Here is a 19520-nt window from a genome sequence, read left to right on the forward strand (position 1 = left end):
TTGGGAAGGCATGACAGACTCCCGGTGCGGTGATGATTTCGATGATCCTTATTTATCACCTCCGCCGTCCCTCTCCACCTGCTCCCTGCGCATCCCCGGCCGCGGGAAGCGAGCGGCTCCTGGCGCAAAAGGAGACGTTCGGCCCCATCAAGTGGCAGCTGAGCAAATTGCAGGAAAACGCAGCTCAATTGCCTGCACTTTAGCATTAAATATTTCTGTATTCTCCTACTGTCCTGTCACAGCCAGAGTTATGCTCTTTGGCGAAAGAAAAGGCTGCTGGCCACCAGTAACATCCCTGATTTAAATGGCTGCACTTGCTCAATGGCAAACATAAGAAATACTCTCTTGATTTGCAGTAATAAGTTCAGTTAATATAAGTATTAATTGTTTTTTTCCCAAGTACTGACTTTTATAACAGCTGTTCTTCCCTGAACGTGTTGCCAGGTTTGTGAGGCTGTAGTGTAATATACATGCAATTATGCAGTGCAGTTTTCAGAAATGTAGCTATGATTACAGTACATGTCTCCTCTCAAACAAATGAGTGTAAAACTACCCTCTGTCCTGCATAAATGGGTTAACTGCTTTGGGAAGGGTTGGTTTTAGTGCCAATAAAGCCTGCAAATCCCCCCATTCCCTGACCCTCATGGCAGCACAGCCCAAGCAGGGACACAAGTGCAACACTGCCAACACAGTTTTCCCATTATTGGAAGCTCAGTGCAAAATGAATTTTGGATTATTGGATGTATTTCCCATCACACGAGATACAGGACTAGAAACCTCCAGTGTGTATTTCAGCCCTTGAACACTGTCACAGCAGTAAATGGGCATGAAATGATGCTGTCACTGGCATTGAAGGTTTGGCCAGGGTTACCAGTCCTGGGGCTGGTCATCAATCAATAGTTGAGATGCTTGACATCCTGATTTCTAGTGCTGCCTATACAGGTAGGGAAGAGCAGAGAACTGCTGTCAGGGAGTCTTTGCAGCACAGTTCAGCTCAGTTTCAAGAACACTCAAGAAATCTTCACAGGACACAAACTCATAAGAAAGCTGACAAGACTTGCATAGGACAAAGTTTCTTGCTGGGAGGGCTCACGAAGCACAGCTCAGAGTCCTTCTCTTCCCTCTTCCACATGCTGATCCATCAACAATAAAATGGCTTCTTGGCATGGTTAGAAGGGATCTGTCCTGCTGGGAAAGCAGCCCCGCCTCTCCAAGTAGAGGTCCATGTTTCAAACTCAGCCAACCTGGGACATTTGTTATTGCCATCAGGACACTCAAAATCTTCCCACTAGTTAGGTATTTTCTTTCTCTAGTACCTCTGAAGAGCCTTGAAAGCAATTCTGTGATTGAATCTGTTAATTATTTTCTCTCCTCCTCACCTTCTGTTATATTCATGCAAGGAAATATCAATCTAAACCCTCGTTCTTCTGTGCAAGTGAATGCAGACCCTCTCAAGAAAAGATTGCATCTACCTCAGCATGAATTATCCCACAAGAAAACCCTGCACCTCTGCTACTGAAAACCAAAACCTCATTTTTGATGAATATTGATCGTGACAGTCTTGCTGCTTTTGGATTCAGAGTACAACTTTTCTGATGGATCACACACATGGAAAGCCATCACATGAGCCACACAGCCAGAACCATTCCCATTGCCTTGGACCCAGTAGCTTGTGCTGGCAGCTCAGAGATTTAATCGAGGGCAGAGAGCCGGCCTGAAAGCAAGGAGGCTCCAGCATCCTCCATTGAAATTCAAAATAATTCCAATAATCTGCTGAAAGGTCACTGAATAGTGAGTAATTCAGCAGGCAGCCGATAGCGATCCTGGCATCAGGCCTAGTCATTCTCACAGATAACTTGATAAGTGGGGCCATTTTCCCTGAAAGGCAAAGCTTGGGCTAGAAACACAGCCCTCTCACTGGGAGCTGGGATTTTTGGTTTGAATTCCTGTTAGAGGATTTCTAACACCCCCAAGGCACCCAGATGGATCCCAGAAAGAGAAAATGAGTGGATTTGTGCTCCTAACTGCTGCACCAGTGAATTACCACCGTCTGAAATAGCAGCCAAAAAACAATAGCAGTGCTGGGGAAAGCACTTCTCTGGAGGGAGGAAGCAGGGCTCCATTTCAGGGTGCATTTGGGCAAACAGGGAAGGTGCTCCGAGGGTGCTGGGGCTCAGACTCCCTCCTGCACTGCCACAATGCCTGCCTGCAGCCAGCAGCTCTGCACGGTGCCCGCTGGCTGCTCCTGTGCTGCCTTGTGGCTCCAGCAGGTGCCTGATGCTCATGGCATGCCCAGCCAACCAGGGGGTTTCCAGGTGATCCAGGCTGTTGGCTCTCACTGTCCTCTCTGCTGGAGAGGTTGCACTGCCACCAGCACCACCTGAACACCAAGTAATTCCTCTTGCAGCACCTGGGGTGATGCCTCCTCCTCCAGTGAAGTGAAAACAGCTGCTCTCCAGGCCAGCCACAGCTGACTGGGTTTGTGGGGAGCATTTGGGGCCAGATCCCCAGCCAGCATCAAGGACCTTCATTCCCAAGGTCAGTTTTTGGATGTGGACCAAGTTCAGGTTGAGAAAACAGCTGAGTTTCGTGTTGAGGCAGGAGAAATATGCAACTGCTGCTTTGGTCTCACAAACTCACTGTTCTTTACATTCCCAAGGATCTCATACAAAACCTCTGATCTGCTGTAATAAATAGAGCATGAAAATCAGGTTTGGGCTGCAATTTTATCCATGACATTAGCTCTGCCTTCATTTTTTTCTCCTGCAGGGAGAAGTCCTAATGAAAAAGGCAAAAGTCAATGCTAATAATCTGGGTAGTATTTTTCCTTCTTTTCTTTCAAGCCTGAGTCAGGTGGATTTCAGCAAGTGGGTTTACAGTTCAGAGCTTTCTCACAAGCCCTCATTGCAGGCTGGCTAAGTCACCACAACACTGATATCTCCTAGTGCAGCACCTCCCAGTCCCCAGCAGCAGAAAGGATTCTCCTAACTCCCAATCTCTTCCTGCAGCAAAATGGCTGATAGAAATAAAAATAAAATCCATTTATCAACTTCTTTCCTACCAAAAAGCTCAATTTTTTTACAAAGGGTACATGGGAGTTATCTACTTTTGATTGTTTTTGAAGGTTTCTGGAGCCTGGGACATCAGTGGTGTAACAGGCCCCAGGTTTGGGTCACTCACCCAGGATTTATGTCTTGCCCCTTTCACATCCTCTCCAGGCAAAGCTTTTTTGAGTCTTTTCTATACAGACTGAAACCCACCCTGGGCATCCAGGGTGAGAGACATTTTTCCAGGGAACTCCTGTGTTTGGGATGCACTGGGAGCATCCCTGACCGTGCTCAGGTGCTCAGAAGCAAAGTGGAGATGAAGTCACAGCCAGGCCTGTCCAAAGCTGTGAAGAGCCTGATGGACTCATCCCATTGTGTGATTTGCTGCACTCTCTCATCAAAGCAGAGCATGGCAGCACAATGTCTCTCTCCTGAAGGGGCCTGGCAGCCAGCGTGGGTGGGAGCGCAGCCGCGGCTCCGATCAATCATCAGTCATCAATCATCAATCACCATCAATCATCCCTGCAGCAGGGCCAGGGTGCTGATCACGGGGTGAACAACCTGCACTTGCCAGAAAACCACATGGCCCCAGCAGCTGCTGAGCAGTCAGCCCAGCAAATGCCAGGGAGAAGCAAAGCCTTCAGCCACTCTTCCCAATTGAGGTAAGAACTACTTTAAATTTGGTGGCAGGCTTGGTTATTGCCCCCAGTGTAACTGAACAGGGGGTTTCACTCAGGATGATTGGCTGCCAAATTCAGCCCCAGTGGGAAGCTGGCCCGAGCTCTGCTGAAGCAGAGAATGGTTTCCTGAAGTGCAAAGTGCTGTGGGAATGTCTGTGTAAATCCAGGCAAGTTCCTGGTTTTACAGAGATATTTGTTGTAGAGATCAAAGTAATTTTCTAATTCAGGAGAGAATTACTTAACTAATATTGTAGTGTGCTGAATGAATAGTGCCTGGATAGTAAAACACTCCCTGGCTTGGCAGAAGTTCCCCTGTGATGCTTATCTAGAGAAAGTCAGACTACTTTCCAGAAATTCATAAGCAGCAGGTCCTTTATATCATAAAAGTCTCCTGTTGCTCCACTAATATCTTCCAGAGGATTCTTGTGGAAGAACTTTCAGGATCGAGGCCTTTGTGACACTGCACGGTCCATTTGCTAGCTACAGTCCTATTAGTGCTCCTTTCAGCTCCACTTGCTGTGGAAAATCTTGCCTGTTGCTAATGCTACTGACCTCCCAAAAGACTTTGAGGTCCAGCAGTGTCAAAGAGATTATAAAAGCAAGTTGTTATTGCAATTAGCCAGAGCTGTTAAGTGCATCCTGGCAGGTAATGAGTGTGTGACGTATGTCTGTACAACAATTCAGCAGTGTAAGGGTGCTGAGAAAGAGCTTGTGTTTTCTAAATGCTGTAGGTTTTATAGAAGGGAATGAGGCCACAGCTGCTTTTCAGAGAGGAGCCACGTGAGAGTGAAGCTGAGAGCTGCTGAGGCTGTGGGAAAGGACAGCCCCAGCCGAGCATCCCTCCCCATCCCTGTCATCCAAGTGAGGAAGCGGGGGCTGTCCTCTTGTGAGTGTTTGCCCTTTAGGGTGACCTTTAGGTGATAAATCCAGGCACCCTGGGGAGGCTGGGGCGTCACCGTGGGAGGATGGCAGGGGACCCACACCCTGAACACACTCATGTGTCTGTGCCTAGCCACCACAAAGAGCCAGGTGGTGACGTTGGCTTCTAAAAGGTCCAGGACTGAAGCACAGTTGTGAAGTGTCATCAGCTCCTGCTGCCAGCACAGAAGTCCCTGCTGGCTCCTCCTGCACATCTCCTGTCAGCAGCAGGAAACCCTCCTCTCTGGAGCTGTTGTGTCCGGGTTAATCCCAACAGTAAACGTACAGCTTGAGTGTGAATCAACATCATGATTCATCCTTCCTGCAATGGATCCTTTCACTATGATTAAAGAGCTATTCTGTAAGACATGAACTTCACTTAAGACTACATGGTTTATTTGGGTTTGGGAATACAGATGCAGTCCTGTTCAAACTGCCATGCCCGGGAGCCAATGACAGAATATAAAAATAGCTTATGCTGTCAGCATGGCTTTTTCTTATTTGTATTCTGAGTATCATCACTTTGGCAGGCACAGGAAGCTCTTCTTGTTTGCATTTTATTTTGCCTGCAGAAAATTTACAGTTCAAATGACTTCTCTATGCTTCATCAGACTAATCGGATGACAAATTGGTTGAGCTACAGAGAAGAGACCTCAGACAACAGAAAATTGTAATGGAAGAAAAAATTAAATGCCTGCTTTAGGTAGGAGCAGAGATTTTGCTTCGTACCAATCTCAGTTTTCATTTTTTCCTTCTATGTTAGTGCAAAGCTTTGTGAAATGAAAATCAGATTATTTAATCTCATTACAAGGATCTACAGGCTTGACCTCATCATTTTCTTCAGTGACAGAGAGCCTCAGAAATACTGTCCTTCCTTAACCAACAGAAACAACTACAGCCTCTATTTAATGCTGCACTTCCTACTGCCACTGAAGCCTTGTGAAGCATTAGGAACAAGGCTTATTTTGTCCTCATCTTATTTATAGTTTTTGATGTTTTGCTGCTACCCAGAACAACCAGTTTAACAAATACCCAAAGATCTCTCCCTTTTGCAGAAGGGAATGGGGAGATGGGAAGAGTTTTCTCTTCCCTCTTGTGCTGGCTGACCTTGCCTGGAGTGACACAGAGCAAAAACGTTGAAGATACATTGCCCTAGTTTTCAATAAGAGACTTAACACAGACTTAATGTCAGGTTTGGAGCTCTGAACTGCCCCTGAAAATAAGTTTGCTCTTAAATTTCAATGAAATATTATTTTCTGTGCTAGGAGTCTCTTCTGGGCTGGTGTTCATTTCACAGGCAGAACTGTGGCACCATCTTCTGGATGACTCTTTAGACAATAAATAATGACCCACCTAAAGAGAAGATGTATCTTTATCATCCCTAACAATGAGAACAGCTTGAATATTCATTGACTGTGCACTCCTGATTACAGCAGGCTTTAAATCATTTAATTATGCCATTCATTTTGGAAGCACTGGGAGCTAGTCAAACTCTTGATTGCTGAATTTTGTTGTGAGGGAATTCAGATTTTGCATCTGAGAGGATATTTCTACCCACAGAGCAATAACAAGAAGTGCCCCACTTACTAAACAGAAGGGCATAACTGTTCCTACTATGAGGTTATGAGCTCAGGCTATTCTCTGGTGAACCAGGAGTGAGTTATTCCACCTCAGATTGATGGCCATGAAAACTTTTCATTTTTGTAACAGGCACATGGAAGAAATAGTGCAAAAGAACCTTTGAGGAGCAGCCTGGGAATGCCTGTAAATTTAATGCACAACCCAAGTCCCCTGCTACTGCCTAACACAGGACTAAGGAATCAGAAAACTTTACAGACTTCTTAGAATAACAGCTTTCCTAAACACAGATTGTAGACCAGTAATTACAGTGAAACCCCTAAGGCATCCAACTACCTAAGGGTAGCCAGCAGGGCCTTGGCACTAGGGAGTTTTAGGAAAAAATGCTGATGCATGGCAGCTCTGCTGCCCCTCAGCTGCGAGATCTGTGCACCCTCATAGTACAACTGATTTTCAAAACATGTACTTGCATAATTTTATTTGGTGGTGACCACTGTAAATTCTGTAGCAGGTGAGATCATCTGTTGGATGCCAGTTATTGACTGTGGGTATCCACCACTTTTTTTTCCTTTATTTCTTATAAGACTCTGATACTGGTTTTGATTTTTTTTTTTTTTTACTGTAATAAAAATGTCTTTGGATTGTATTTTGATTGAAGATAAGGAACTAAAGGCTGCAGAAGCTTTTCACCTCCTCTGGTGGTTACACCCTGAGAAATATGAAGCAAGTGGGTTGTAATTTTCCTCCTTTCCACTTCCCCTCCACATCTCAGAGCCCTCACCCCCTTGGGAACTCATTGCACCAGTTATCACCTAACTTTTGCCTGAAAGGCAAATCCAACTACCCAAACCATAGCTGGGGCTCCAGAGTTTCAGACACTGTGAGGTGGCTGTCAGATATTTCTGTCCTTCCTATCTCAGGTGAGCTGCTTTTCCTTGCGATGGTCCAGGGTATATTCACCTGTACTATCAGTCCTCATTCTTAAATCCAGAGTACTAAAGCATCAGCCTATCTAAAGGATTCTTTTTTCTCTGGGCTTCAAACCATGCCCTATAATGAGGAAGCACAAGCCACATTCCCATCCAAACAAAGCCAGAGAGCCTGGACTGTGTGAGCTGTCTGGTGCTCTGCCTTTTGATACCTCTTGTTATCTGTGGTCATCATAATCACACCATTTATCTTGAATAAGGGATAATTGGGTTGCTGTTCATAGTTCCATATCATGGCATGCACAATCATTCCAAAGGAATGCCATGACTGGTGCAGCCTGACATTTACGTGGTGCGATGTCACGGATGGAAATCTGCTGCAGCTCCCAGAACCAGCAGCACATTATCACATCAGATGAGATCTCATGCTGCTGTATCTATAAGCACAAGAGACAGCATAGGTTGTCTCCTTCAGTGGCAGCTTGAAGATGAAATATCTGGCTTGAAATATGCAGGGAATCAGAGACCCAACCCTGCCCCCAGGAAATTCATGAGACTCCTATTGCCACCAGCAATAGTTTCTGGAACTGCTCTCACACTCCTACAGCATCCAACATTCCATCTCTGCTGCAAACAGCAGCCACAGCTGCCCAGCTCACTCTGGTACGATGGGTAGGCCTCTGGCCACCCCTCACTCACTGCACAGCCCTGCTCCTGTGCAGAGACCTGCTCCTGGAACTGCTCCAAGGTCCTCTCTGGTCACTGCGTGCCACTAACCCTGCACCACTGCTAATCCTATCAGGAGCAGTTTCCTCACTCAGGTGTCCAGTAATTAAAAGTACTGGGAATTTTTACTTGCATGCTGTGTTATAGGAAAACATTATGGCAAGGCATTAAACTCCTGCTGTGAAATACAACACATGCTGGAGGAGAATGCCAGATATTCCTGCTCTTTTGCCCATGAGGTTATGCATGATCAGGGTACAGCAAGGCTTGGAGAAACATGGGCAAAAGGTGCCCCTCTCAGGTGGCAAAACAGGTATGTACTTTCAGAGAAAAACCTCTGTCTCTCTCTCCCCAGACGTAAACGCCAGCTATAGAGAAGAGCACACTCCTGTTATAAAAAACTATGAAATTGTTGGCTTTCACTATTATATATTGGCTTTTGCAAATTATTATTAATCACAATGATTTTGATATAGTACAGTTTGTAATCACTTTTAACTGCTTTTGATATAGTATAATTTGTCAGCTTGTTTTGACCAATGCCCTGGCCACTGTGTAGCTTGTATTCTCAGAACATTATTTATAGATGATATTTTAATTTGTAAACAGTGTGATAAACATGTATTATAGTTTTGTCTTTCACAAAATATTAAAATGGATGCTATGTGTTGTGCATTACAATGTTAACCTTTACAGAAGTAGCTGTAGTTGTGAAATAATAACCAATACTTTTATTTTTGTAACTAACTGACAACAATGAGAATAACTCAGATATATTTATTAAATAGCTTATGTTGATTTAAAGTACTTGTGGAAAAAGCTAAAATTGTCTGCATGGTCAGATAACATTTAAGACATGGATGTGATAAGGACTCCTGCCATTGACCCTTTGATTATCAATAACTGTCACCTGCTGAAACCATGGAACAGGGGGCTGCTGTAAAGAAGTGACACATGACTCTCAAAAAGACAATCCACATTACTGCATGTGCTCTGAAAAGGTGGATCAGGGGTCAAACCAAGCTAAAGAATTCCTGGAGTGCAAACGAGTTTAGCAAACTGTTTGAATATGTATAATCTTTATCAACATGTATTTGACCAATGCAATGAAAGAAGTATATAAGAAGAGTTGTTATGGTTAACCAGTGTGCCTCTGACTATGGCTATGCACCCAGTGCTGTTACAGTCCCTTTTATCCACTATTAAACTTCTAAAATTTTGAAGAGTGAAGCCCGTTTCTCACACTTCTCTGCTCCATTTCTCTCTGTTCAAAATTAAACTCAAGCTATGTAATGGAGCACAGATGTCTTCTCCATTTCTCTCTTCCCAAATTAGTCCACCTGCACAAAATAGCTCCAAAGAGAGCTTTTCATGTCACAGCTATAACATGCATTTGAGAAAGCATATGCATAGTGTCATTAAGGAATCTGTACAATGAAAAACTATATCTATTTTAGCCACTTGCTATCCATGGCATTATTTTGATGGCTTTCTACGCCTGAATCCAAAGCAAAAGGAGTTCAGTGGAATATAGAGGTGCTTTGCTCTTCTAAGCCTCCAAAAAAGAGAGGTCCTGATGTTCTGCTGCAGGTTTGAGTGGGACAAATGGTGTGCAGATGATTTGCAATCTCCAAATCTAGTCATGTTTGGATCACCTTCTTCCTTTCACTTTCTTCACAATAATGTACATGACAGGGTCTGACTGCATAGATGTTCAGGAAGAAGCTTTTATCTGTGCAAATTCAAAGGCTCCTGCACAAGAAAATGTATTCTGGTCTGTACACAAGTCCTTACAGAAACATTTCTTCTCCCTCAGCAACAGTACAATTACCTATGAAGAAAATCAAATGTCAAATCTGCTAAACATCCAATATGGACTTGGTTTTCTTAGCAAAGCTTTCAAACAAAGCATTTTTTTCTCCAGTCCCAGAGATTCCAACACACGACCAAGAGGGAAAATTACACTCCAACACAAGTAATAAACCCTGTCTCTGCTTCACCCTGAGTTAAATGCAATAAGCTTTGGAAATCATGTGCTCATCAGAACCAGGCAAGGTTTTTCTTCATTATGGAATAAAAGATGGATTGCCCAGATAGCAGCTTTGGACAGTATGAAGCTTGTTTACTCACATCCTCTGGGAGAAGCAGAGACATGCCAGGAAGGAACCTGGGACTTCAGGGCAGTTTGGTGCTGTTGAAAAGTCTGTTCAATAGGAGAAAATAGTTTATGTGTGGCCAGCAAGGAATAGGAGATGAAAAACAATTATCATATTTGGCTGAGATTAAAAGGGGCTGCTCTGCATGCTCTGGTGCTGACAGATATTATTTAATCACAAGCCTTGGTATACTTAGGAATGTTTTAGAGCTGTGATCACTTGAAGAACAGTTCCAAGAGTTTTTTTTATGAAACAAAAGATTTCACCCCTAAGACTGTATAAACTATTGATCCCTGTGCACCCTAAATTTGACTGTGACGCTTCTAAACTTTATTTTAGCAAAACATTTTTTAAAATGCCAGAACCTGTGTTTAGGAACAACAAAACTGAGCTCCTGAAAAAATAACGTAGACAAACAATAAATGCTAGCTGGCTCTCCTGGATCCTCACGCTGAAGCTGAGGTGCAAGCAGGAGCCCAAGAGCAGCTTGGAAGGTGCAGCCAGTCCAACCCACTCTGTGCCGGCGCCGCAGCGGCTGCAGAAAGTGACATCTGGTCTGGGATAATCTGCTCTCGTACCGAGCTTTGTGCGAGGGAAGCACCGCTGATCTCGGAGGACTTGTTCCAGATTTAGCTCCGTGTGGGATCACAAGGAGACCGAGCCCGGCTGCAGGCAGCCCCGCGGGAGGGAGCAGCCCCAGATGGGAGCTGCAGCATCCCTGGGCCGGGGGGATGCATTGGTGCTGCAGCAGTGCAGCGCTGGATGCATTCAGTGCCTCACCTTCTGCTGGAGTGGATGCACCAGCAAAGGAATTCCTCATGCCCAGGCAGAAATTGGGCCTGCCCCAACCTCTGTGTGAAAAAGGCCAATCGCTTGTTTTTAAATTTTTAAAAGTTTAATAGTAATAAAATGGTTATTAAAATAGCAATATAATTAGACCAATAATAATTTGGACGATTTGGATTAGGACAATATGAGACAATAGACACAAAGAGTTATGGACATCTGGGTACCTTTTTCTGGGCAACATAAGCCCGAAAAAGGACACCCATTAACAGGGGATTAACCCTTAAAAAAATAGCCTGTTGCATATTCATACATCTTATACATGATGCATAAATTCCATTCAAACACAGGATTCTGTCTGGGCAGTGTCAGCTTCTTCCTTTTAATCCTAAAGGGCGTCTTCGTGTCTGAGCAAGGCAGGAAGAAGTTCATTTCTTCTGATAATGGAGTAATAAATTCTCTTTCTCTGAAAGATTTAGGTGTCCTGCAGCTGCCATCTGGTGTGAGTTCCTCATTCCTTTCTTTAAAAAATATCCTACATACATAGTTCCTATTTTAACTACAAAAGTTACTTTTTAACTAAAAAACTACATTTACCATACTATTAAAATGTTAATACAGCACTACTAATCAATACAACAAAACACATATAGTAAATACCTGCGTAGAACCACATAATATGCACTTTTCACGCTCATACTGCATTCTTCATGTTGTGCCAGCAAAGTAATCTTAGTTTTAGGCCCTTTTTGCTTTACTGAAAAGGTGTAAAAAGGCTTTTGTACAGATGAGGGTTGAGAATGAACTGTTGTTTTGTGAAATATAATTCTATTTCAGCTGAATTGCAAAAGACAGGGGGAAAAAAAGCTCAAATACCAGAGAAGTGCCACATTAAAATACAGAATTCATTAATTTTAACATGTATTACTGAAATGTTAATTGCTTATCAATAGTTGTCAATTAATGCTTTCCCCCCATGACCTAAATGTTTTGCTTTTACAAGACAAACATGGATTTCCTCATAACAAAGTGAATTGGTGTAAAAGAATTAGATGAATGACAACTAAGGCACCCCCAAACCCTGCAACTCTCATATTCACATGAAGCAGATTTTGCACTAAATGTCCTGCTTGGGACCTGTGAAAATCATCCTAAGAATCTATTTTCCTCCTGTTATGTGCACATAATTTTCATTACTGGTAAGGGTTGTAGCAAAAAGAAAATACCCTTTAAAAACAAAAGAATGTTGTTCTGTTTTTGTTCATCCAGTGGCTTAATTGCATTCTTCATTTGGTGATATGGTTGTTTGTGGCAATAGAGATTGTACAGTAAGATAAAAAGAGCTTTCTCCCTGCTTTCCCATCAAAGGAAATGTGTTACTAAGCACTTTTTTATTTAAATCACCTGATCTTATATGTTCAAATTATTCCAATTATTTGAGTTGATAGAGTGTTTAGTATGACACTGTAGATATGGCCCTGGTTTTAAATCAATATGTTACAATAAGACATTTGATATCAACATTTTCATGGTAAACACCATGATTTTCTGTTCTGAGATGTAGCTGGCCCTGGTCCTGAGGGTTTGAGCGCTCCAAGAGTGAGTAAAAATAGTGAGGGAGATCAGCCCTTCAGCTGGGGAAGTCCTGCCCTTTGCTCCTTCAATCTGTTACCTGCCCATGATCAATTTTTAAAAATCCTTTCCTCCAGCACAAGAGGACTGGGTCAGGTACTTTTACACATACATATATTCATTCACTCTGGTTAAAACCTCATTAATATTTTAAGATTTAAAATTCTGCGTTTTATCAAATTCCCCAGAATTTATTCTTATTTTCCTTCATTCCATGTGACATCTCACCCCTCCATCATATGAGACAAAAAGAGCCTGAAGCCATCACTCACTGCCTCTCCCTAATCTGATCTCCCTCGGGACAACAGCAGGACTGGGGAGCAGAACATGCTGGATGCCACACTCCACTTTCCTCATGCACATGTTTGGGTTTTGAATTTCCAGGGTTCCTGTGTTAAAATCAGGAGGAGAGGAAAGGGACTGTCCCACTGTCCCACAGAGACTCGTGAGGCTTTTGCTTTATTTATAGAGCATCCAAACCTAGAATATTAAATACTGCTGAGGAACAAGTCTGGGCACAAGACAGATTTTGGGTATGTTTCTCTCCATCACACCAGGAAAAGATGTCAAAACACAATTGAGCCTACAGTCTAAACACTACAGCACTATCAGATCCAGCCTCAGAGAGAAGCCATAAGACAGCCTACATTTCAGTGGGGGATCTTAACACTCTCCCAAGAGACCCCCTCTATCAGGAGCCCATTCAGCCAGACTTGGTTTCAGGTTTGAACCAAAACCCCAGCACTAAACCCTCACTGCACAGCCACCATCTCACAGGGCTCTCTCTCACATCACTGACAGCTGCTGGAGAGTCTGGAGAAAAAGGCCAGAGAAGAACCACAGGCTCTGTCTGAAAGTACCAACATTTGCCCCTTGAAGCCTGGATTTGCCCAGTTTTTTCTATGCTGACAGCTCCCACACCACAGTACCTCTCCAGGGAAGTGTAGGGATGCTTACACAGCCCCTTGGAGCAGGGACCAGCAGCAGACACGTGGGAATTGCTGTTCGTGGCCAGAGAGACTGAGCTTGAGACTTTGCCTTTCCATGGCCACATACACCACTGACTCAAAGCTGCTATCCAACACATGAACAGCCAGCCCTGCCCTTCTAGTCACACTTGCTGAGCTCCCTGCTTAACACCAAAACAGCTGGATTTGGTCATTTGGTCACACACAGCCCTTTCATGGCTTAGAGTGCTATGGGGAAACGCTGCCAGTGAAGTCACTGCTCCTTTTAAGTGCTAGGACTGTCCTCACTAAAGTATGGGGTACAAATATACATCTCTGGGTGTATATTTCTATTTCTATTTCTTTATATTTATGGTTATATTTATATTTATATTTACTTCCCGAACCCTGGACGTGTCCAAGGAGCAGCCTGGACAGTGGAAGGTGTCCCTGCCCATGACAGGGGTGTCAGAACTGGATGGTCTTTAAGGTCACTTCCAACCCAAACCATTCTGTGATTCTCTGTGCACACATGGAGATTCTCTACAGATCTCCAGCCTCTCCAGGAAGTTCTGGAATACAGAGGTCATTGAAATAAACTCTGTGGCCCTCATAAAGATCAGACTCTAGAAGTTGCTCCTGCCAGGGCAGATTTGGAGAAAAGCAGTGCAGTATCACTACACTGCCTTTTGTTGACAACAGCCTGGGGGTAAAAGAACTTCTTTTATTTCCTCTCCAGCCTCCCATTCTTCTACAGGCCTAGCAAATGCTCTCAGACAGCCTGAGAGTATTTCTCCCAGATAAGTTATTTCACAGACTCAAGCCTTTGTTTTCCATCCCCCAGAATGACTCTGTGAGAGCTGCCATAGCCCCCAGCTCCCTCTGCACCTGAAGAGATGTCCTTGAAGGACTTCAAATATTTACGAAAACTGAAGCAGGAAATGTAGTCAAAAGCCAGAGTGTGAGGAAGAAACACAAGAGGTGATAACATACAAGCAGGAGAACAGAAAGAAAGAAGATGCTGCAAAATTTCCGTCTGCTACTACTTGTTTAAGGTCTCAAAACTTAAGATTTTTGCCATTTCTAACAAAAATTACCTTCAGCAATAACAGAAAAATTCATGTTTCTTGGGAGGCACACAGCTATAGAGGTAACCAAACCAGGAATCACTCAGCAGTTCTACCCAGACCTAGGAACAGCTCTGTGCATAACCCACTGCTGCCTTGCACTGAGCTCTACTTACCACTCCTATCTCCCCTCCAAAAAACAGGCAGTAGTCCTGCTGGGGGACTATCCAGAGCTTTCCCCATCCCTTGCTGATTGACCTAACACAACTTTGAGAGGAGCACACAATTCCTCTCTCCAGCACAGCCCTCTCTACCTCTGCTCAGCTGCAACTATTTGGGATTTTTGTGATGGGCTGTGTCTGCTTTCTTTTTAAGTACTGTTTTGCCTATATCTCTGAGTTTTAAATTCCTCTTTGTTATTTTTCCATCCATATTTTTCACTTCATATTTCATGCTGCTTCTTCTGTTTGGTAACACCCTCTCACTGGGAGTTTTGTGTTAGTAGTCCCTGCCTCCCCTCTGTCCTGCAGGGTCTCCTGATGTTTCTCTTTCCAACAACGTAGTGGGCTCTGAGTTCTTCAAAACAAAACCAGCATCACCTTCTCTGCAGCATCAGGGCCTGATGGGTGGTTGGACAAAGGGTGCTTCTAACCAGATGGGAAAGCTAATTTATCCTCATGGAAAATGGGTGTTGCTTGGTAAGTAGGAATAATATCATGGCTGGCTCTCTGTGTTTTACAGCCCTTAAAGAATAATTTTAGGAGTATTCCTAAAAAACAGAAACAAATTGAGGGCAAGATCTTCCCCCTTTCCCTCTGTCCCTGGGGCAGGGGAGAGCCTGACCAGGGTTTGACAATTGGTGAGGATCCAGTCTCTGCTCCACTTTTTGGGCACCTCTGAGGATGTTGTGAAGTCCTTGGTGGGGAGTTAAACTTCAGTGCAGCACAATCTGGGCTGGGAAGAGCTGGTTCTGTGCTGGGTGATCTGCACCCCTCCCTGTGAGTGCCTTGCAAGGCAAAGTGAGCTCAAAAGACTGTTCAAATGACCAGGAAAAAGTGTGCACTTTTTTTCACTTTTTTTTTTTTTTTTGTACTTTTATCTTTCCACAAAGCCTAAAAAAAAGCCTTGATTTTTAAATTTTTTTTTGTTAGTTCCAATTTGGTGAAACACAGTTTTAAAAACACACTATCCTGGGAGCAGAGAATGGATTTCAGTATTCTCAACACTGCTATAAATAGTTTGTCAGCAACCAGCATGACTTGTACAAGAGCTTTAGCCAGACTGCAAATCTAAAGGAAATTCAGATAATATTTAGCATGAGAAAGGGTTATTATATTCCTTTTTATGGAAAGGAAGGTCCCCAGATAATTTTAAAATTATCTATCATTATAAAAAGTTTGTGTTATGACCTTAGTAAGCTCCTGTTTTGAGGTGTTACCAATAATGACTTCAGCACACGCTGACAAATGGTTAGCAAAATTTCCAATTAGATGCAGAGACCACCTTATTAACACCTGGGAGTTTACAGCACTGCTTCTTGCTCAACCCCAGAGCCCAGGAAAGCACCTGGGAAAACTGTAGTCAGTGTGAAGAAAGCAAAGATAATGTGTGAATTGCCTACAAGGAGGGCAGGAGTGGGGGCTGTTGTTCAAGGGTGTTACAGGCAGTTTTTTGAGGGCTGTTTTGTTCTTTCTTTCCCATAATTTACATTTGTGCAGTTCATTTTATATTTCTGATCCCCAAAAGCAGGATGTAGAGAACTGCTCATTTCCTAAAAGTTTCTTGAAATTCTATTGCAGATGACAGGAGCTGGTGCTGTGCTTGGAGCTCCTCTCTCCATCCATCAAGTACTAATTAGGTGCCTTTGACAAGAACATCCAAGCAGGTCACTGTCTTTAATGCCTTGCATGCCCAAGGTTTCACCAGTGGAACCTGCTGGGAGTTTTGATCTGATTTGGAGCATCCCCCTTGCTGCTGTGACCTTGCCTGGGCTGCACACCAGGTGATGCTTTGCCTCCCAGCCTGGCCTCATCTGCAGCCCTGTGCTTGGGGCACCCTCTGGAATGGATGACCTGAACTTGAATTTTCACTGGCTGGAGAAGAGGCTGAATTTTCCCCTCATAGTTTGTGTGAGACCAGCAGTTTTAAGGAGAAAGAACTGTTGTTCTCTGAAGTGATGGGGCACCAGCTCCTGACTCCAGGCTCTGGGTGCACAGGGAGTTGGATGGATATCCCTGGATAGTGATGGGGTTTGGGGTGTTTCCTGTCCTTTGCATTTTTATTAGCAGTCTTACACAACCAGCTGTGAAAAACACCTTCCAAATTGCAGGGGGGATCTTGATGAGTTTGTATTTTCCACGTTGTGTTACAGGAGATTTGTACCTACCGCGTTGTCAAAGCTTTAATCCAGACTGATGGAGGTAAATAAATGCTCCCCTAGCAGGGAAAGGACAGGTGAGATACCTCCTGGGATGCAGAGATGTGTATGCAGGATGCCTACCTCATCCCTCCTTAAGGATGTAAGTGCTGAATGTGCTTTGTACCAGTATTGAGGAGCCAAGTTTGGGTCTGTGGCGTTTCTCCTTCAATCCTGGAGCTGGCAAGGTGAGTCCTCCCCACCACCTGGCTAGCCCTGACCCTCTAATTCCTTATCCTGAAAAGAGATTTTTCTCATGCAAACCAGCAGCAAGGTGGGTTAGGGTTTTGTTGTTTCTCTTGTGCCCTAAAAGGGCACTGGGCCAGGGCACAGTATGGGGACATCCCCTCATAGGGCTGGGACAGCTGAGGGCATCATCCCCATGCAGGATGTGGTACAAGCCCCTTCCTCTGTGGTTAACCCAAAGCAGCTCTGGTGTCTGCAGCTCTTCCTTGGAGCCAGTGCACTGACATCTTCCCCTCTTCCTTTAAGAAAAAAAAAAAAAAAAAAAATGTAGCATTTAAACATTTGCTTTGGTAAAGGATGATTTCCTACTTTGGAAAAGTAGGTCAGATTTGAAGGATCCCAGCCCTGACAGTGTCCCTTCCAGAGCTCCAGACACAGGTTTTTGGGGAGAGACTGAATAAGGCTGCAGCAGTGCTTCTCATGCTCATTTGTGCTCTTCATGTTCCTGTGTATAAAATCACCCTCAAAATGCCCAGGACAAATTATATCTGATGATTTTAAGGGACAAATTTGCCCGTTGCCAGTGATATATTTATGAAGTTACCCCTGTTCATCTCCTTTGAAACTTAGCTGGGTTTTACCATGAAGCAAGGTTATTTTTTTGCTTTTTAATAGTCTAAGCTAAATTAGCTGGAACCTAATTACAGAATGCTTTTGATTAAAGCCAGACAATGTGCTCTGGAAGCCAGGATCAAAAATGACAAGACAGGATGGCAGTGAAAGATTAGGAAGGAAAAGAAAAATGACTGATTAGTTTTTAAAATCAAATCAGGATTGCCTTTTGTACATGGAACAAAGGTTGTAGCCAAGTCAGGCAGACCTTTTGGACTAAAGAAAACTTGACTTTCAATAATATAATTTTTAATTTTATTTCATGGGCATATAACTGAAATCCAAAAAGAAAAACTAAAGATTATTTCTGCATCTATTCTTAGAGATCAGGAGAGAAATAGTTGCAAGCCTTGTGTTAGTTCTAGAAATCTTACTAAGATAGTTTGACTTGTAGACATGATACTTTTGGTCAACATCAGCTGTGCAGCCAAACAGCTGCCTGCTCTTGCCTTAATCACTGAACCTTTAGAAAGTGCTCCATAATTATTTTCATGCCACATTTTGAAAATAACCCTGTTTAAAGAAATTGTGCACATTGCTAGAAAAACAAATGCTGATTCAACAAATCTCCTTTCAAAAATACTTTTGTACCTTCAGCTTTATAATGAGCAATAGCCTCATTGCTCTGCTGATTTGAATCCTGAAGACTTTTTATTGTCTGGCAACACATTGAGATGTGCAATTTTTTTTTCCAAGCTATTTTGCTCTAAAACAAGCACATATGGGTTTATGTATGCAGACTTTATTCAGCTTCTGAGGATGGAATATTCTGCAGTCCTGTGGCATTTCAAGTTATTTACCTTAGTACACAGGGAGGGAGGATTGATGTCCATGCTTGGCCCTATCATCTGCACGCAGCGAAAACTGAGAAATGAGATTCCCTGGGGAATAAGTTTAATAAGGATTATTTATAGGCAGGGGTGTACACCTAGGATTCAAAAATGCAATGGGGGAGGGAGTTTATGAGTGTTAGAAATTGTGGTACAGGACCTGGCTGGGACCTAAGAGTCTGGTCTCTCCCATGGATCACCATATGTGATTCCTGGCCACATAGAAGGCAATTCTTGGCTATCCCAAGGCCTCATATTTTGTTGCTCTTCTGTTATTAAATTTGAGAGTGAACACACCAAAAAAAGTGAAGCCAAGCCATGAAATGACTGGCAATTGGCTTTGAGATTAGTGAGTGAACTCTGTGCCAGGAAAAGGTGAAAAGCTCCCTAGTGCAGAATACAGCCCCAGGGGAAAACTACTGAAACCTAATCAGATAATTGGGAGATTTAAAAACAAGGAAAGATCCAAGAGATGGCACCAAGCTCTCCTTTCTAGGAGATAATGTATTGCAAACAAATTTGATGGAGACCCCGAGAGGATGAAGTGACCCTCGAGAGTGTGGATCTCGAGAAGAGTGACAGGTAGAGTGTGAGACTGAGGCCTGGCTGGAGCTGGGAAATCTGGTGTGCTAAGCGCCATATGGTCCTCCTAGCGCGTGTGCGAGACCTCATTTCCACACCCAACTGCTCACAAAAAAATTGCACTGGTGCTATCCCCAGTTGCCTTAAATTCGCTTCAAACTGGGTGACCCCACCATCTGGCCCTTGCTGCTGCAGCTTGGATGACCCATGGGTTGTAGGCTTTGTGCTCTGCCACATGCAGGGAAAGACACTTTTTCTACTATTTACCCTTTGTGCACACACCTGTGTGCAGGTACACCTGGTTTACATTTAATGTCCAGCCTAGGAGAAGAGATTACCCTCACCCTTTCCATATCAGCAAGTGGAAG

Source organism: Haemorhous mexicanus, chromosome 11, assembly GCF_027477595.1.
Source record: "Haemorhous mexicanus isolate bHaeMex1 chromosome 11, bHaeMex1.pri, whole genome shotgun sequence".
Taxonomy (NCBI): Eukaryota; Metazoa; Chordata; class Aves; order Passeriformes; family Fringillidae; genus Haemorhous; species Haemorhous mexicanus.